Consider the following 21,293-nt stretch of genomic DNA (forward strand, 5'->3'; position numbering starts at 1 on the left):
ACAGAGAGTCAGACACGACTGAAATGACCCAACAACAACAATAACAAAGTAGGGATATTCATAGCACTTGGACACTCATGGGGTCATTATGAGGATTAAATGATCTAACATATATAAAAGTGCTTTGCAAACCTTTCAATGCTATATAAGTGCTAGCCATCATCATTATCATCTAAGGAACCTCAGAGGCCATATGGCCCATTCTCATCCCATCCCCCAAGACCTAGAGGGGGCCAGAATTCCTAGAAGACAAAATCCAAGAAAGGAAGGAACAGGAAAATCCATGACCTCAGACGTCTGTACAAAAATGCACAAAGTACAGGTAATAAGCAAGTTACCCTCGAGATCCTGATGCAAAGGGGCAAATCTGATCTTACAGGTAGAATGGGTGCTCTTCCCCTGCCCCAGAGGTCCCAAACCTTGTAATCAGCTATTGCTCAGGTATTCAGGCAGATGGGAGAACCAACTCCAGAGGTACACCTGAAATTTGGGGGGATGGCATTCATGATAGGAATAGAGGTTCTGAAAGGTACAGACGGTACAAACAGGATAGATCAAGGGGAAGGCGCTGTATAATAAGAACGTGTACTTTCAGGAGGAAGCACAGAAGCCAGAATGAGGAAGGATGGTGGAGAGCATTTGGGTGAAGAGCGAAGTCTACACACCACCTGGGCAGAAAGAGGAAACACAAGACCAGTTTAGGAACCAGATCACAAGCCCAATGCTGAGCACAGTGCTTGGCACGAAGTACGTGTTCAAGTAATACTTTTTCTTTCATTCATTCACTCATTCACTCATTTGCTCGTTCCATTGTGCAAAGAGGCTATAGTCAAGTCCTTGTGATTGCATGCAGTTTCTTCTATTTATCTTTCCTTCTAACTTGGTATCTACTTTGACCTTGGCTCTATCTAGCCTGTTGATAATTTGCTTGTGCACTGATTCTGAGATGACTCCCATGTTAGCAATCAGCTGTTTCCTGGTGGATAAGACAAAATCCATTTTTTCCCCTTTTTTTCTTTTCTTTCCATGATGTAGTTTGGCACTTGCAACATTTGATAAGTTCTGGCCTTCCTCTTGAGGTACTCAGGACAGATAGGAGTGGGGGGTAGGGTAGGGGTGGAGGTGACTCTTCTGAATAGACCATAAGCCTTTGGCCATTTTCGTTTCTTCACCCTGAACGAAGTTCAGTCCAATGAACATTTGATCAGTCGTGCGATGAGCCAGGCATCGGTGATACAGACAAAAATGAAAATCATCCCTGCCCTCGAGGAGCTTACATTCTACGGTAAGGTGAGTAGATGACAAGCGTTTATTAAGAGCTTACTATGTTCCAATCTAAGCATTGGGAACACCAATACAAGTAAAAAGAAAGACTTGCCCTCAGGGAGCTTATATTCTAATGGGGGAAGATAACACATGAAAGGGAAGGTGGAGGGAGCATGTGGGCAAAGGCCTTAGAATCAAGAATGAAGTATGTCTGTCCTGGGTCTATCCCCAAAATGGAAGCCTTGAAAAGAACTCATCAGTGGAAGCAGGGGGCTGGCAGACAGAGAGATATTACAGAGGGAGAAGGCCCCAGGGACTGAGGAAAGTAATCTAAACACATATCAGCCAACAGAAAATATGTATTAAGTGAATGTCATGGGAGGACATAGGGGAGATAAGAAAAGACCTTGTGGAAGGAGGGGTGCTTGATCTGAGCCTTGAAGGGAGCAGGGAATCCTAAGAAGCTGAGGGGAGAAGGTTGGAATCACAGGCTAAAGAACTAGAGTTATGAGATGAATGTCAAGTGCTGGGGGAGCAGCAAAGAGGCTGGCATGCCTGGGAAGAGGGGTTGGGGTAGGGGTGTGGCAGCGAAACAAACAACGCCAAGAAACCCCAACCCCTGTCCTGAGGAAGCTAATGTTAGCCCCGGTGGCTTGCATTCAACTGACTCCTATTTCCCAATGTATTTCTCACTATCCTGCACTGCGCCCACCTTCTAATGGAAGTCAACTGAATATGTGTCTGGGGGAGCTTGTTAAGCTCTTTCAAGATGTCTCCTACATTTTTTGCAGTAGACATGGGAGATTGGATACACCTATCTTTGCTGTGTCTGTTTGTGGGTGTCCTGCAAGGCTTAAATGTCCAAGCGTCCTATGACATGATGTCATCTGTGGTCTTGGGTTCGTCTTAGCCATCTTAGCTTATACACATACAGGGCAACAGTACCGGCTTGAGTTCAAGCCATCCCAGATCCCAAGCATCCAAGGTCGGGGGTGAGGAGGTCTTTGGGGCTCAGAGATTGGAAGCGGAGTGCTTAAACCATGCAAAAGGGACTTCCAGTGCTTGTCTCATCCCCTGTCATCTTGGGATAGGATTCCAAAATGGATGTAGAACATGAGCTCAGCCTGGTTCCCAGGGACCTAGTCACCACTTTATTCTTTCTCTGCCACAAGGGTCCTAGCCTTCTGAAAGTCAGAGGCAGTGAGGGCCTGCACTGACTTCATGCTCAATGATTGCAGGCTCCTAGACAATGACTGATCCTAAAGACTGGTCATTTCTCATTCAGTGGAAGACAATGACCACTTCCCACTCTCTTTATTAACATATTTTAGAGTCAACGTTTGCTGAAGTGAAAATCATCTCTCTCTTCTCTCAATCTTCTCTCCTCTCTCTTTTCTCTCTTCTCTCTCTCTCTCTCTCTCTCTCTCTCTCTCTTCTCTCTCTCTCTCTCTCCTGTTCTCTTCTCTCTTCTCTCTCTCCTCTTCTTCTCTGTCTCTGTCTCACTCCCTCCCTCTTTCCCTCTTTCTGTCTACCTGTCATCTGTCTCTTATCTCTCCTCATTCTCTTGTCCCTTTCCCTTCCATGTTCCATGCCATTTCATGCTCTATTATATCCCATAGCCCCTCGGTCCATTGCTAACAAACTCTTCCATTATCCTAAATCTCTTCCCTTAAAATTGTTTTTATCTTCTTGGGATACTGGAAATCCTAAAAGATGATTTATCCCTGGCTACTCTCTCTAACTAGGTGCTCCTTCCTATATGCTTCCTGAAGTTCTGGGAAAAGAATAAAATTAGTCCTGTCTTGCACATCACTCATGTCTAGACTGTCCCTTTGCCCATCTATCCATGTTTATCTCCAGTCCATAGGAGCCCAGGTTTAGAACTGAAAGGATCCTTATAAGTCATCTAGCATAACTCCCTCATTTTGCAAATGAGGGAACGAAGCCCAGAGAGATTAAGAGATTTATAGAGGTTCACACAGAAAATAAATGTCTGAGGTAGGATTTGAACCCAGGTCTTCTTGATTCAAGTCCAACACTCTATTTCCTACACCATGTTGCCTTCCATCTCCTTGTTGCCATCATAAACCAACCTTTAGATTATGGACACCCATAGAGTGTCCATTAGTGATGCTATCTTAAAACTATCCTTCAATTCAGCAAAAATAAGAAGCCACATACATTTCTCAGAATTTGGCCTCATGCCGTGCTAAAAAAAGTTGTTTTGTTTTTTTTTTAAAGGTTTACTCTGCTACACTTGCAAGGTCAACAGTCACCTCACTTTGCTTGCAAGGCCAACTGAAGAGGTCTAGGAATTTTGGGGTGCTCCTGGGGGACACCCCAAGATCACGGTACCAGGCCCTGCCTGAATGAATTCAACTCAAATCTTCTTCCAGCCAGAGGAAAAGTTTATTAGTGGTAAATTGCATAGGCCAGGTAATGCCCATAAGGATGAGCGGGCATGAGAAAGTCTTAGCCTTTTGGGCTTGAGATTCTCTGCACCTGAATGGGGGCCAGGGTGGAATTTTTATACACTGAAGTAACTTCGGGTGGCCAGAGAAGGGGGCTGGGAAAAGGGTCTAGGTGAGAATTTCAATTGGAAGGTCTGAGAGATTGAATGGGAATAGCTAATGGAGGGAACAGGAAGGCAGAAGTTTGAAAGGCATCTGCACAAGATCAAAGGTTGGAGCTAGGGCTTTCAGAGGGAGATAAGGGGAGTTGATAAGGAACCATTTGAGACCAGAGTAAGTCCTTTCTGGGGCCCATAGACAAAAGAGAGCCAGATTCTTTTAGGTCAAGGGGCAAAGGCACATCTGAATAAGATGAAAAGGTAAGGGAGATGAGGGGCTGGGGCCTGTAGACAAATGGGAGTCAGATTCCCTTTGGGTCAAGGGGCGAAGATTTTGGCTTGGGGCCCTGCCCCCATCACAACCACAGAGCAAAACAAATTGCCCTGCTTCATTTGCAAGCTTAACTGGAGACAAAAGCAAGTTGTTTGTCTAGGAGTGTTAAAGTTCCCTGTATGCTTGGCTTGGGGGGACTCTTCTTTCTGAGTTCCCCTGTAGCGATCAAAGAAAACTCCTGACATGGATCCAAGTTGTGAACTGTGGTTCTCGCCATGACGCTTTCTAGTTCTTGCCATGACAAGCTCATTCTCCCTCCTTTCTCATGGATTTCCTCTCCATCCCTACCCCAGCCCTCCAATCTGAAAAATTAATATGCCCATTGAAGTCCCCTTAAACACTCTTTTCTCCAAACTCATCAGCTTCCTAAACAACCTTGATTTCCATCTTCTCTCTACATCAGCCACACACAAAGATGATCATGCCCTTGATATGACAATTACCCAAGTTATTATTTCATTTTTTTATACATCTTGTAGATGTTCATTGTACTTGCACTAATCTGTACTTGCACTAGAGATTTGGGGTACACAGAATGTTATTTGATACTTACTCTTAGGGTTATAGGAATAATTCTGAGGGAATATGTATTTTACCACTCTAATTTGTAAGCCCCCACTGATGTGTTCCTCATTGACAATCAATAGTTGACTGCATTAGCTTTCAGAAAGATATTTATTAAGAAAGTATAGTAAGAATTGTTGGTACAAAAACATTTTCCCCAAAACTTGGGGCAGATTCTTCCACAAATACATACAATACCCATGAGCAGAATGAGCCAAAACCTGATGTATGATGGTAGTGAGGCACCTGTATAGAGAATACAAAGGGGTAATTCAAAATTCCTTCCATGGAAGTACTTTTCTCCCTTTGTAGCATCATTGTGAAGTTCTATTAAGCTCTCTGCTGGGCTCCGAAGTCACTGGCTTTCTAGAGCACAGCATTTCTCTCAGCCATGAAGAGTCTCCTGTACTGAAGTTACTTTTCTGTGGTTGGCTCCATGTCTATTTGCCCTCAATATGTTTCTCCACTCTTATTGTAGACTCATCTGCATTTATCCATTGCCCCTCCAGCAGAGCCTACAATTACTGTTGCCATTCAGCTTTTAACTCTAATAGGACCTTTGGAAGACTTGCATTAACAGGGTTGCTTGGACACTTCAGTCATGGAATATCCACCCACCTAAGATCAGGAAAGAAGAAACACAAAGACAATGACAGCCATGTGCTCATACCACTGTGGTCAGGTGGAAGACAGGGCAGATACCTTCTCCACCCCCACCCCTACTCCTGATTTTCAGGGAGGAAATTTTAAGGAGTCTTCCCTCACCTGAAGCCACAAAGGAAAGAGACTGAAGAAGAGGTGGGTCACCCTTTTTGCATACCCACTGAACCAGCTCAGCAACCCTGAGGCATCAGTTAGTTCTACCAGCTTCTACCAATAATTAGACTATTCTTAGAGTGCAGGACTTAGAAGAACTGAGTCCAAATCCTACTTCAAGCACTCTTTAGCTGGGTGACCCAAAGCAAATCACTTAACTTCTCAGCCTCAGTTTCCTCATCTGTGAAATGGAGATGATAAAGCACCTACTTGCCAAAGTCTTTGTGAAGATCAAATAAGTTAGTATATGTAAAATGCTTTCAAACCTTAAAGTATCATAGAAATGTCATCATCATCATCATCTTCTTCTTCATCATCATCATCTTCATCATCATCACATAGTACAAACCCCTAAGTCTTCATGCCTGGAATTAGGCTCACCCTCAAGCTTCCATATTATCATGTAGATTGAAACCAGGCAGGGAATGTCTGTTTATTCTCCAAGGACTGGGCCACACAGGTCAGTCCAACCCCATTATATTCTATGCCTATGTGTTGTCTCCTTCTTTACAATGTAAGTTCCTGATGTCAGGAACTGTTCACTTTTGTCTTTGGGTCTCCAGAGCTTAGCACATCAATTGATTGGATAATTCCACCTCTCTCATCCAGAACTTTGAATCTCTCCTTCTGACTCACCCCTGGTAGCCTATTGTTTATCTTCCTTGTGGCCTCCAGGCCCTCCACCCCTCCTTTGTGATAGTACGATATAAGCTTCCTGTGTCTCTTCTTCCTTCCCACCACAGTCTGAATGTTCTGGGTGACCAATTCAATGATATACAATCAGCTCTCTTGGAATCATCCCCTTGTCTTATCACCAGTCACATCTTGCCAACTCCCACCCTCGGGTTACTGCCATCATCATCTGCCTTTTCTGTTCCTGCTCACTGCTGGCTGAACACTCTTGGAGAAGTCATACAACAATGGAATCACTCCAAATTTTTGTTATTTAATTTCAGCTGGGCTCTCACTGCTGTACAGCGATCCTTTTATTCTCCCCTGGTTTTCATCATCTATTATATTCTCCTCAGTTACTTAAACCAACAAGTATTTATTAAGCTCCTTCTTACTACACAAAAGGGTCTGTGTTCGGCTCTGGAGCTCGAGAAACAAAGTGAAAATCAGCCTCTGGGCTCTGTCAGTTACTAGCTGTGTGACCTTGGGAAAGACACTTAGCCTCTCTGTGACTGTAGATCTGTGATTTTATGATGCTATAGACACTGATTCCTCTAACATCAAGAAAACATGGTTTTTAGACTCATCCAAAACTACTTGGCCATTTGGTTTCTCAGAGGAAGTGAAAGTTTCACTGTGCTCTGCCCTGATCAGATCACGCATGTGATCTGTGCTTGGTTCTGGGTGCCACAGCTTAGGCAGGGCATTCATAAACTCTAGAGACATCCACTAGCTGCCACCAAGAAAAGGCTAGGGCTAGGTATTGGCACTTTGATTCTAAATGAGTCCCAGCCTCGGAAGACTGTTTCTTCTAAACTGTGCCTACTTGCTGAGTCACTATCCAAGCAGTGATTAAAAACAAAAACAAACAAAAAAGAAACACTCATTTCTCTTGTTCACTGTACACCTTTAAGCCACAGAAATTAATTACATCACCTGCAAAATCAAGCCCCCTGTTTTGCATCCCAAAGGTCGATGTTTGATCTGAGGAATGGCTTTAGTGCTCCCAAACACAAGGCTTGGCATATAAATATTTATCACCCCATAGACAGGGAGCCATTGTACCCTGTTTGTTTACATGATCAGGCAGTTACCTGGGGCAAGGAGGCCACTGTCTGCTTCCTGTCCCAATTTCTCTTACTCAAGACCTTGGAGGAGACTTGTTGATATGACAGAGTGTTCTGTCCCAGTCCTCTTTTTCTGAGAATCAAAACACAGGGATGCTAGGCAAACAGCCCCTGGGCACACAGTCTGCAAACTAGCTGATATGAGGAGAGTGGAGATTTCCAGGTGTTGCCTGGAAAGATTAAATATTGGTTATGGGGGAAGATAACCAAACCATCTCAGAACTGAATGGTTGAGAAAAGCAGAAAGCCCACTTTTTTTTTCTAAGCTGACAAATTGGCCCTTGCTTTAGCTGGCATTTCAAGTTCCCTTGTTTTCTGGGTACTAAATGTTTTGACTAATTTGAGACAGTGTAAATGAAAGAACAGGTAGGAATCATTGCAAATAGGATTTACGTAGAGTTAAAGTTGTTCTTTGGAATGACTGCATCGCAACTTGTCTGAAAAAGATCTTAGCAGATATAGTACAACTTTATTGTGAGTTGATGGTGTGATAGAACAACCATAGAAAGTAACATAGTCTTAGGCCGAATCAAAATCATAGATTTAGACCTGGGGGAGACTTAGAGGCGACTTGATCCAAAGCTCCCATTTGACAGATGAAGAAACTAAGTGCCGGAGGGGCTAAGTGACTTGCCCATGTTTGCAGACATAGTAAGAGCTGTATTGGAACCAAGGTTCTCTGCCTACAGGAATAAGAAGGTGGGAGTTCCATCATGCTCTGGCCTGGTTAGACCATACATGGAGTGTTGTGTTCAGTTCTGGATGCCACCATTTAGGAAGGATATTTATACATTTGAGAGCATCCAGAGGGAAAAAAAATCACTAAGGCTTCTCCCAGCTTTAAATCTATGATCCTATGAATCAAGATGGTGAAGGGCTTTGAGTCCATCACACGTGAAGATTGGCTAAGTGATCCACAAATTGTTTATTCTGGAGAGGAGAAGACTTAGGAGGAAGTCTTCTTCTTTCTTCTTCTTCTTCTTCTTCTTCTTCTTCTTCTTCTTCTTCTTCCATGGCCTCAGAAGACAGAACTAGGAGTTACAGGTGGAAGTTGCAAAGTGGTAAATTAGGAAGAAAGATCATAATAATTGGAGATGTAATGGTTTGCTTTCAGAGAAAGACTGAAGATTCCCCTTCCCTGAAGGTCTTGAAGCAGAGACTAGGTGCCCCTAGATTTGTGTATTATATGGGTTGGGGGAGGTTCTTGTTCTGATATAAGTTAGACTAGGTGGTCCTTTCAGCTCAAAGGTTTAATGACTCTGAGATCACTTTCTGGGACTGCAGGAGATGGCTGTGTCCTTCAGGGGAGAGGTGTTGAAGGAGAGGAAAAAGAAATACAGAATGAGAGGATGGATCTGCAAAAAGGCTTGATAACAGGAGAAATTTCCTAACTATAAGAGCTGTCCCAATGTGGGATAGATTGCTTTGGAAGGTGGTGGCTGCTCTTTCACTGGAGTTGGGAGAAAGTAAGAAGGAAATTGGCATCTAATAAGCACCTACTGCGCTCCAGGCACTGTTTTAAGCCCTTTATGAATATCTTATTTGCTCCTCACAACCCTGGGAAGTAGGTGCTATAATTATACCCATTTTATAGATGAGGAAACTGAGACAAACAGAGGTTAAGTCACTTGATCAGCAGGTGTCTGAGACTAGATTCAAACTCAGGTCTTCCTGACGCTAGGCCTTGCACTTTGTCCTCTGCCTCAAATAGAGGCATATTGTATTACCTTACATTTATTTGTTTGTCTATGTACATGTTTTCTTCCTCCTGTCCAAAGAAAGTAAATTCCTTGAAGGCAGGTCCTGATTCACTTTTTAATTTGTGTCAGCACTTAGCACAGCAGCTGGAACGTAATGGATGCTTAATAAATGCAGGTTGATGTGAACTAGAGGGCACTCTAGGAAACATCCCCTTCATTCTTAGCATTACAAAGAGCTGTCGATTCTCAGAGTGGCCTTTTGCTGTCGAATGAAATTTGTAGAATTATCTATTTTATCATTGTTCTTTAGGCTGAGAAATTTTCCAGACATTTTACTAAAAAGATAACAACCCAGATATATTCATCAATCAGTCAAGTACGAAAAACAAATGGTGAAAAGTAATGCTGAACATGTATCAGAAGGATGTCACCCCTGTAGTTTATCTATACATTTTTCCTAGTCTGGACCTTTGACTCATTGGTTTTGGGGACCTCCCACTGAGTAAATTCACTCCACCAGTACATAATGACACTCTCTTTACCACTTATAGTCTTAGGAAGGATTTGAACCCAGGGCTTCCTGACCCCAAGGTCTCTCTCAGTCCACACATTACACTGCCTTTCTATCAAATGCCACATACTTATCCGAGGATGCAAACAAGTGACCTGTTTCCTCCACATACATAATATCTTAGTCATGCTATCCAAAAGGTATCCTGGAAGTCATCTGGACAGTGAATGGATCTGATGCGGTTTAGGGGTTCCAGATGGACCTTATATACAGAAAGACTGTGGGAGGGATCTAGGACGGGCCAAGTAGTCCATGAGGTCCATGTGGGAAAGTCCAGGGTTTTTCCTTTCTGGGATCTAGATCCCAACCTCATCAGATCCACTCTGGGCATCTGAAAGGAGACATTGGCTTTGGGTAGGAGCCCACGCACTGGCCAATGTGCTGAAGGCTGGTCAAAAATGTTCATGTCTAAGAAGGCTTCACCCTTTGGAATCAGCCAGGGATTTGGAGTCCTAGGTCATCTGGATTACATTGTGAACTTATAAACAATTATTTGGCTAAGGGATACTCATGTTTTGATGTTGACGCTGACATCTTCAAATCAAATGTAACTGCTGTGAAATTCTAAATCTGCTCGATATCTCTGATAGAGAAAAAATTGCTTCCCTTTGCCCTCCTACTTTTTCTTTAAATGATCTGTGGTTTTATCATGGGTGTAGGCAGCACTGACATACATCATATACCCTCCATTTCTCAGCCGACAGCTTTAATGAGTGGCTAGAGCCCTCCAACTTCATCTCTGTAGATGAAATTCTCTCAGTTTTCTAGGATTACCCTTAGGCATTAATAAAAAAAATTAGGCATTAACCATATGCCAGGCATTGTGCCAAGTGCTGGGCATACCAAGAAAGGCTAAAACATTGCCCCTGTCCTCAAGGAGTTCTCATTTTAAAGGGGCAGGGAAAGAGATGTAAGGTGCAGTGGATAGAGCTCTGGCCTTGGAGTCAGGAGGTCCTGAGTTCAAATCCAGTCCCAGACCAAACACTTGATACTTACTAGCTATGTGACCCTGGGCAAGTCACTTAACCCCAATTGCCTTAAATTTTTTTTTAAAAGGAAAGAGATGTAAATAGCTATGTGTTGTTCAGTCTTGTCCAACTCTGCATGACCCCTTTGGGGGTTTTGTTGGTAAAGATACTGGAGTGGTTTGCCATTTCCTTCTCCAGCTCATTTTTACAGATGAGGAAAGTGAGGCAAATAGGGTTAAGTGACTTGCCTAAGGTCACACAGCTCATAAGTGTCTGAGGCCAGATTTGAACCAGAAAGATGAGTCTTCCTGACTCCATGCAGGGCACTCTACCCACCGGGCCACCTAGTAGCAAATAGCTATGTACATACAAGATATGTGAGGTCCAGTTAGAGTAGATGATCTCACTCTTTCTCACACCACATGTGTTCAGTTGCAAAATCTCATGTCTACTTGTACTATGCCTCTTAAATATAATCCCAGCTGACTACTCACAGAGCCACCACTTTAGTCCAGAACCTCACCACCTCTAGCCTGGACCATTCCAAAGGCCTTCTAATTGGTCTCCCAGCCTTTTCTTTCCCTCCAAATGGATACCAAAGAGATTTTCTTTAAGGATGAATCTGACCACGTTACTCCTCTACCCAATATATTCAGGTTCCTTGTTGCTTCTAGGATAAATTCCTTTGTTTAGAATTTAAAGTCCTTCATAACTTGGTGTCAGCCTACATTTCCAGCCTCTTCTTGAACTCTTCAATTTAGCCAGGTTGGCTTGTGCATTGTTTCTCATACACAACACTCCATCTCTCATCTCTCGGCATTTGTACTGGGCCTCTCCCAAGTCTGGAATGCTCTCATTCCACACCTCCACCTCTTAAAATCTCTTTCCCCCTTTAAGATTCAACTCAAGCATTACTTCCAACTCTGGACCTTTCTTAATCCCCTCCTCCCACCCCAGGTACTAGAGCCCTGCCTTCCGAAATTACTCTGTATTTATTTTTTTAATGGTACACATATCAGGCAATTCATTAGATTTGTAATATAAAACAGATGGAAGATGATGGAGTCATATTCAAATCCATTCTGTCTGCCTTGCCTGTATGAATCCAGTATTTGTACCTTTGATTTCCCCTGATCCAAAAGGAGCAGTGTAACAGGGCCTGGCACATACATGTGCAGAGGACCTCAGGCAGTGTCTCCCTGTGTGGAAGAGGCTGGGCAGCCTGCTACCAGGAGAGCTGGGATCAGGGCTGTCTTGGAAAGACTTTGGAGCATGAGTAGATATTTATGTAAACTAGTTCCCCTCCATAAACCACATAGTATGCAGATAGCCACTTTGGTTTCTGTATTTATTTTGTAAATGTTCCATTTACATTTATGTAAATGTTATCTCTGCTGATAGAACATAATCTCCTTGAGGGAAGGGACTGCTTTGTCTCTTTCTCCCTAGGGCCTAGCACAATGTCTTCTTCCCCCTAGCAGGCTGGTTGTGATGGGGTTGGGATCTAGACCATCTAGACCCCAAAAAGGAAACCCAGTACTTTCCCACATGGCCAAATCTCTGGTGTTCTCCTGAGGCTATAATTTCATACTTCCCCATGGCCCCAGGCCACTTCACACCCTTAATACTATCTAGGCTCCATTCTCCCTTGGCCACCCCTGGAGTTCTATTACCTCATAGACTATTTGGCTACTCCTAGATCCCTCCCAAAGTCTTTCTGTATATAAGGTCCATCTTGTCTCCATTAAGATGCTGGGATTCTTAGAATCTAGCCACTGGTCAGTTTCTTATAATCTAGCCAATAGTTTACTAATGTTCAGACTCCTTAAGAGTCTGCCCAATGTGATGGATGTTCTAATAATGTTCTTGTCTTTGGCTGAAAGAAGGCTTGGGTCAAATTCTTTCAGACAGGACCCACATGTTGTGATTTTGGGGTCCTAGCACCCCTGAACCTCTAAACCACATCAGTTGCATGGAGTTTAATGAGTATGGGGAGGATGACATGGTCAGATCTGCAGGTCTAAAACATAACATAGTATCTTCACCAACACCCCCCCCCCGGGAAAAAAAAAACCCTCCCCTCCTCCAAATTTCCCTATTACTGTCAAGCATGCCACCATCTTCCAAATCATCCAGGTTCACCACTTCCCTGTCATCCTCAACTCCTCCCTCTCACTCGTTCTAACACATCTGTGACCAAGTTTTGTCCCTCCTACATTCACTTTGTATCTGTCCCCTTCTCTCTTCTCAGATGTCACACTCCTGCTACAGGCCCTCAGTACTTCACACCTAAGCTATCACAACTGGGTGGTTCAGTGGATAGAGTGCTGGGTTTGCAGTTAGGAAGACCTTGAGTTCAAATCTGCCCTCAGACACTTCCTAGCTGTGGTGACCCTGGGCAAGTCACTTAACCCTATTTGCCTCAGTTTCCTCATCTGTAAAATGAGCTGTAGAAGGAAATGACAAACACTCCAGTATCGTTGGAAAGAAACCCTAAATGTGGTCATAGAGTCAGATAGGAATGAACAGCAGCAACAACGATTTTGGGGAAGGGGTGCTAGCAGCTGGGGGAATTAGAGAAGGATATCTATCTATCTATCTATCTATCTATCTATCTATCTATCTATCTAGATATAGATATCTGTAGGAGACTGTAATACTCTCCTTCTGTGCTTCTCCCCTGATCTTTTCCTCTCCATTTACCTAAAACAAAACACAATGTGACTTAAAGGTGTGTCTATAGTGGCTTGATTAAGCAAGGCTCTCCCATTACTGGAATATTTACTGCCATATACTGTTCCATCTGCAAGCCATCCACTCATGCTACCCTGGACCCCATTTTCTGGAAGGTGGGAAAGAAAGAACGTGAGACCTAACAAGAAGAGCTTTTGATTCTATTTCCCCCTTTTTAATGAGCTGCAGAACTAATGGGGTTTTACAGTTACCCTGCCCATCTAAAGCTGGTGATTAATGACTTGAGGCAGATCTGTGTTGTTTCAGAATAAATGTAAAATAAATTCAAAAGCCCATGATTCATGAGAGATAATATAACAGTCTGTCTATTCTGGGTCCATGGAAATAGAGCCAGGACATGTTTATTCAGGGTCCGTGTTTGGCTTTTTGATGCAAGATGAGACACATCGCCAATTAACCAAAGCCTTCAAAATGACCATGGAAGGGGAGGAAAAAAAACCCTCTGAAAACGGCATCCGAACCTTAAAAAGATGGAAATCTCTGAGGACATGTTGACATTGAAATCCCTCAGGCAAGCACACACATGCCACCCTTCTCAGAATTTTGAGCTCAACCCTTTTTCAGAAAGCCTTGGAAGAAAGGGCTGGCTTTCAAGTTGATTCAGTTTGAGGAACATGCCTCCAGCTCCAAGAGAGTGCAGGGTAATATGGCTACAGGCATGGCCTTGGAGTCAGGAACAGCTGGGTTCAAGTTTCTCTTCTGACACATCCTAACTATGTGACTCTAGGCAAGTCATTAAACTCTTGGCCCTAGGCAATTCTCTAAGACCTCAAGTCACTATCCCCAGAAAGGGAAAGAGTTTCCCCATCAAGGAGTTCCTCATGCTGATGAAATCACAGCCTCCATTTAAAAAATTGTGCCATATGCCTGGCACAACAGATACCTAGAAAACAAAGGGAAAAAAAACCCAGTTTCTACCCTCAAAGAGCTTATGTTTCAAAAAGAATATTAGCATAGCACTGCCAGTAAACTGGGCAGCTAGGTGGTGCTGCAGTGGATAGAGGGCTGGGCCTGGAGTCAGGAAGACTCATCTTTCTGAGTTCAAATCCAACCTCAGATACTTACTAGGTGGGTGACCTTGGACAAGTCACTTCACCTTCTTTGCCTCAGTTTCCTCACCTGTAAAATGAGCTGGAGAAGGAAATGGCAAACTGCTCCAGTATCTTTGCCAAGAAAACCCCAAATGGAGTCATGAAAAGTTGGGCATGACTGAACAACTAATGAATTCATGACATGATTTTATAATCAGTTTTTATATTGAAACATTTTTGCAAAACATAGAAATACTTTGATAGATCCGTGACCTCCTCAATGTGAGTTTTCACCCCAGTGATGCAGATTGTGACCTAACCACCCCTCTCATTCTTGGGACTGACTTTTCTTTCACAGAGGGGTCCACCCAACATATTGGGTGTCTTTCTTGAGTTCTTTTGACATTGCAAACTTAACATCCTGTTATAATAATTACCACATTTAAAGTCTAGGGAAGAATATCATGGACCTTAAGGCTCACATAGTTACCTCCTCTTTGGGCAGGTAACTTTAGGGAGTTCATTTCACATAAAAAAGTTCTCAGTCCAGTCACAATCACTTTGAGCCTCCAGTTTGGAAAATTCCCAACAGGCAGAAGTTGGGCTCTTTGCCTACAATTATAACAGTCTCTCATAAACTCCAACCTAGTCTCTTTGTGGTTGAGGCAAAAATCAATTTACTGGAAATGTTTGGGTAAAGAAAAGGTTGATTATATTATAGCGCCTGTGGTTAGACAAACCCCGGGGGGGGGGGGGGGGAAGGAAGATAGGGAAAGAGACAAACTTTTCTAGGGACTTCTCCCTGCCTAGGTCTTTGGCTTTAAGGTACCTGGAGACCCAATGACCATCCCTTGCCCCACCCCATCCCACATTTCCTTTTGCCACAGGTCCATACTAGCTTTGCTCCTCAGAGTTGTGCTAGAAGTTTAGTTTGCTTAACTCCATGCTTCCAGAATTTCAGAATCTCTTCCAGTTATTGTGATAGTTCCTTTCTTTTACACTAATTCCTCAGGGCATGACCAATTTTCTCACACAATGACTTTGATTGATTCAAGGAGATATACAGGCCTTTTTCCACACTTGGTTTCAGCTAATTGATTCAATCAAGAAATGTTCTTATCTCATCTTAGGTCAGCTAGGTGATTCAGTGGATTGAGTGCCAGTACTGGAATCTGGAAGACTCATCTTCCTGAGTTGAAATCTGGCCTCAGACGATTACTAGCTGTGTGACCCTGGGCAAGTCACTTAACCTTGTTGGCTTTAGTTTTCTCATTTATAAAATGAGCTGAGAAGGAAATGGCAAACCACTCCAGTATCTTTGCCAAGAAAACTTCAAATGGAATCGTGCAGATTCAGACAGACTGAAACAACTGAACAACAATAAAAAAAAATCCTTTTAAGTGAGCAGGCTAATCAATGGAGCCCCATCTTTAGTAATGCATATATGGGGGTTGCCCTTTAGTTTTCCCTTATTCTCACCATATAATCAGCCAGCTCTTTTCCCATGATGGCATTCTTTACTTTGCTTCTCTTATGCAATTTATTGGTTGGTGAATGAGTGAAAAACCATTTGTTAAGTATTTACAATGTGTCAAGAACTGTGCTAGGTACTAGGGATACAAATTTAGTATTTTGTTGTTTAGTCATTTCAGTTGTATCTAACTCTTCATGACCCAAGTTGGTGTTTTCTTGGCAGAGATACTTAGGTAAACTGAGTTAAGTGACTTGCCCAGGGTCACACAGCTAATAAGTGTCTGAGGCTGCATTTGAACTTAGGTCTTCCTGACTCCAGGCCTGAAACTCTATCCACTGAGACACCTAGTAGGGATACAAACATAAACACACAGATAATGTCCTGGCCCTTAAAGAGCTTACATATAACAGATAAAGGAAAATGGTGGCGAAAGGGAGGGCGCTTTGTTCTAGAAAGTTACAGAGAGGCTGAATGGAGCTGTGGGGTATAGATTGACCCAAGCTGTCCAGGCAGAGTTGATGTGATCATAGTTCCAGAGGGGAAGAATGGGTGAGAAAGGTGAGAAAGGCTCTCCTTGATGGGACAAAGCATCTGGGAAAGAAAAAAGGACATGGCTGGAAAATCTAGAATTAAGTGCAGCATGGCTGGGAATTTTCCTGGAATAGTGGAATTGCAGCTCTCTTATACCCACCATATAACTCCTCTTTGACCTTTGGGTATCTCTTAACATTTCTCATATTTATACATTTCAATAAGACTTTCTCAGCTTAGAGGAGTGAATAAGAGTGAAGACAGAGTTGCATCTTTCATTTCAACATTTTGATATTTCAAGGATCTGTAGTTCTTCAGTGGATACCAGGTCCCTCTACTGCCTAAGAAGTTCCAGTGGCTTCTAAGATCCAGTACAAACCCTTTAACTGGCATCTAAAGGTCTTTACAACCAGGTTCCAGCTGACCTTTCCATATTTCTTACATATTATTCTTTGAGAGTTCTGTTGGCCAGCCACACCGGCCTATGTTGTGTCCTTCAACACATGATATTCTATCTCCTATCTCTCTGGGAGTCATGAGTACTCGAATACTACATCTCAACTTCCCTCCAGCCTTCCTTACCCTCAGTCAAGTAATGGTGGATAGAGCACTAGACTTGGAATCAGGAAGACCTATCTCAAATACTTAAGATCCGTGTGATCCTGGACAAGTCACTTAATTACTCTGGGGCTCAGTTTCCTCATCTGCAAAATGAGGGGGTTGAACTTGGCCTCTAAAGTCCAGGCAGGGCCTGTGTCGCATTTGTCTTTGTATGTGCATGTCTTCTGACTCCAAATTCAGCATTTTTTCCACTACATCATGACCCAATCCCAAACAAACATGAATGAATTGAGGGAAAATCTTCATTGTGCAATTAATAGGATAAATCTTTGTTCAACTAGCAAAAATGTTTTTCTTGTTCAGTTGTGTCTGACTCTTCATGGCTCCACTTGGGGTTTTCTTGGCAGAGATACTGGAGTGGTTTGCCATTTCCTTCTCCAGATCATTTTACAGATAAAGAAATTGAGGCAAAAGAAGTTAAGTGACTTGCCCAGGGTCACACAGCTAGTAAATATCTGAGGTCATTTTTGAACTCAGGTCTTCCTGATTCTAGGCCTGGCACCCTCTCCACTGCATCACCAAGTTGTCTTTGTGCCACTTAACTGCCTTACTAAAAGTGTTACTGAGTTTAAAAAAAACCATTTATTTTTAAAGCTTCATTGATACCATTTTTTATACCACCATCTTTTCCCAATGTACTTTATCCAAATCATTTAATCCTCTCTCAACAAAAAACAATTAAGCAAAGCCAAAAAATACGGTGACCACATCTGACAATATCTTGCACCAATACTCCCTCACCTTTCTACCAAGAGGAGAGAGGGATGTTTTATCTTCTGTTCTGCAGGACAATGATTGGTCATTACAATGAAATGGGGTTGGGATGTCTTTTAGTATTTTTTATAGGTAACTAATATGATCATTGTTTATAGTGGGGTTTTTTGGGGGGCTCACTCTTCTTCACTTGCATCAGTTCATATAAGGCTTCCTGGGTTTTTCTGAATTTTTCAAATTTGTCATTTCTTAAAGGGTGATACAATTTCATACATCCATATATTTCAATTCATTTAGCCATTTCCCCAGCTGATGGATACCTAATTTACTTCCACTTTTTTTTTTTTGCCACTGCAGAAGCTGATGCTAGGAATGTTTTGGTGTATATAGAGCTTTACTTTCTGTCTTTGAACTCTGTGGGATATATGCCTAGCATCATTGAGTTAATGTGTAAAAACAGTATCACTTTAAGAAAAATTATTGCCGTGTTTATTTTTACATTACCAACGGTTTCCAACATATCCCTTTCTTCACCCTATAAACATGACCTATAGCAAAGAATTAAAAAGAGAGAGAAAAACAATTCAGCAAAACTGAAAAGCATATCATTCAAGTCTGATGTTATATGTAATGTTCTATACCCGTAATCCTACATTTTTGCAAAGAAGACAATGAAAAAACCTTCTTATCTCTCTTCTTTGGGTCCAAGCTTAATCATTGCAGTCTTTACAACATTTGGGTTTGGTTATTTTGTTTTTCTTTCCATTTACATTGTGAACATTGTATCTATTGGTTTTCTGGTTCTGATAACTTCAACTTGCATAAATTCACACAAATCTTCTCATGCTTCTCTGAATTCCTCAGTTACTGTTTCTGCTGGTGCAATAACATTCCACTACATTTGTGTATCACTGGCGTTCTGCAATAGAAGAGCATCTCCTTTGTTTCCCAGTTTTTTGCTCCTATAAAGAAAGTCACCTAATCCCTCCATTCTCTTTATTAAAGTAGGCTACAATAGATTCATAAGCCATGGGCCACCAGTGGCTAAAAATGTTCTTCCTAGCTAACTTCTTCTACCCCTAGATAAACTAGTAAATAGGGGTTATTTTGAAAGTCCCAGCCCCCAAGTATTGTAATCAGAGGAGCTGGGTTCTAATCCCAAGTATGCCACTTACTATGTATATGACCAAAATTAAGTCATTTCAACTTTCTACGTCTCAGTTATCTATAAAATTAAGGGTGGGGAATAGATTCTCTTTCCATTCCTTTCAGTGCTAATATTCTTCCACTGAGGTAGTGCAGTGGATAGAGCTCTAGGTCTGGAGACAGAAAGATCTGAGTTCAAATCATTCCTCAGACATTAGGATACTGAGCAAGACACTCAGCCATTATTTGTCTGAATTTCTTCATCTGCAAAATGGAAGAAAATAATAGCATCTACCTCCTCTCTGGGTTGTTGTGAGGATAGAATGAGATAATATTTGTCAAGTGCTTTGCAGACCTTAGAGTACTATATAAATGCTAGCAATTATTACTGTCTTTGATATATCTTTCAGTTCTAATGTTATGATCTGTATAGCAAAGGGCAGTAGCTGGCAGAGACTTCAGAGGTCATCCAGTTCTCATTTTACAGATGGGAAAACTGAGGCTTAAGGTCATACAGTTAGTAAGTGTCTGAGGGGAGGATTTGAATCCAGATCTTTCTGACTTCCAGCCCAGTATCCTATCTACTATGCTACTTACAGATTTGTTCTCCACAGCCTCCTTTATCATGCAAATTAAAATATTTGGGACACAGGGTCATAGATTAAGATCTGGAAGGAACCTCAGAAGCCATTTGGTCTAATTCCTTCATTTCACAGATGAGGAAACTGAGGCCTGAAGAAATGAAGTCCATTGCCAACAGTCACATAGGTAGTAAGTGAGTCCAAATCCAGCATTTTTGGACTGTGACTCTGACCCTCATCATCTTTAAGGAAATTCTTCCACGGAGTGGGGGGGGAAATGTTATATCCAGAAGCAGAGGAGCTGGGTTCTAGTTCTGGCTCTGATACTCCCCAGATGGGTGAACTTAAGCAAGTCACTTGACCCCTCTAAGCTTCAGTTTCCCCATCTGAAAAATGAGAGGATTGGGGGTTGGATGAGATTGCCTCTGTGCTCTCTTTCAGCTTTGGTCCTGTGATGTAGGATCCTAACTTTAGGGTCCCTCCCTGTCCTAGATCTATCATTGCTCAAGGAAAAAAACCTGTTAAAATCAGCATTTCTTAGTTAAGATGGATTCTAAGACATCTCCCATCCTTTAAAATGATAATAATAGTAACAACAGCTAACATTTGTATAGCACTTACTATGAGCCAGACATTGTGCTAAGCACTTTATAATTATTATCTCATTTGACCCTCACAACAATTTGGGAGGTAGGGGCTATTATTCTCTCCATTTTATAGATGAGGAAACTGAGGCAGACAGAGGCTGGATCTGAACTTTGGTCTTCCTGACTCCGGGCTTGACACAGTATGGCCAAAGCCACCCCTAAAATTTAAAAAAGAAATCATGAGGCCATGTCCTTATGTTCCTTTTTTGCAGAAGTCTGCCCAGGGACCAAGTTGCCGTTCTCCCCTTTTAACTCCTTTGGCTGGAGCCAAAGAATTTCCAGCCAGATCTGAGAGGAAAACAAGATGACAGACTCAATGGATCAGACAGCAGGAAGGCCTGGATTTACCCCACCAGACCTGCCACTGTTCAGACTCGCTTTTTTTTTTGCAGCACAGGAAGTCCCAACTTCATAGGCTGAAGTTAAAAAAGAAACTCGGGTTATAAATAATCATGTGAGTTTCTCCCAGGCACAAGGCAGTCAAGAGGGAGCGTGCAAACAGACAAGTGTGCACTTGAAAACATCTAAAGGCACCAAAATAAAACTGATAAGGGCCTGGAGAAGTCTGGCTCACGGGAAAGGAATGGAAACTAGAACTACAGGAGAGAGCCCTGCCAGGTCCCTGCTGCATCCACTTCCTGTGCTTGGGAATGTATTTCCACAAATTCACGGGCAGCCTGCAGTGCAGCCTGGCCTGGGCTCCCATGCACCGCAGAAGAGCTAGCTGCAGGAGCTGAGTGGCAGCTCTGGTCTATAGCAGCACCAGGAGACTTCGGGCAGTCCTAGCGAGCACAGCCAGCAGCCTAGCCTTGGGTTCAAGCCTTCACACTCCTTTATGGTACCCAACTTAACAGGGAAATATCTCCTATACAGTGGAGATATTGTTGTTGCTGCTATTGCTATTGTTATAATTCTGTCAATCACATGGTCGAGCCCTTTGGTGCTGTGATTTATTGATTATCAGGTGCTTCCCCCTCCTTTCTCCAGGACCTGGCTTGTCATCTCCCTCTCATTTCAACCCTGGATTTCATCCTTGGGGCCTCCTGCTTCCTCAGTTCCCATGTTCAACATTTTTTATGCCATCTTAACCACCCATAGAGATGAGATTGAGCATTTTTTACAGGTGATTACAAATGATTAAGAAAACTGGTGCTTCTACTTTTGAAAACTGTCTGTTCAAATCTTTTGTCCATCTGTCTCTAATTTT

General features: G+C 42.6%; 1 long non-coding RNA gene across 2 annotated transcripts in view; it reads left to right on the plus strand.

Moving 5' to 3' along the window:
* The first annotated feature begins 347 nt into the window (after positions 1-347).
* Positions 348-21,293, plus strand: part of LOC110199734 (uncharacterized) — a 36,684-nt gene continuing 15,738 nt past the window's right edge. Inside the window, exons 1-3 of one of the 2 annotated variants that reach the window (XR_002322026.2) lie at positions 348-474; positions 596-747; positions 1,184-1,290. This is a non-coding gene — a long non-coding RNA (uncharacterized LOC110199734). The remainder of the gene's footprint in view (positions 475-595; positions 748-1,183; positions 1,291-21,293) is intronic. The other variant, XR_002322024.2, reaches the window with a different exon arrangement.

Source organism: Phascolarctos cinereus, unplaced genomic scaffold, assembly GCF_003287225.1.
Source record: "Phascolarctos cinereus isolate Bilbo 61053 unplaced genomic scaffold, phaCin_HiC Scaffold_726;HRSCAF=1367, whole genome shotgun sequence".
Taxonomy (NCBI): Eukaryota; Metazoa; Chordata; class Mammalia; order Diprotodontia; family Phascolarctidae; genus Phascolarctos; species Phascolarctos cinereus.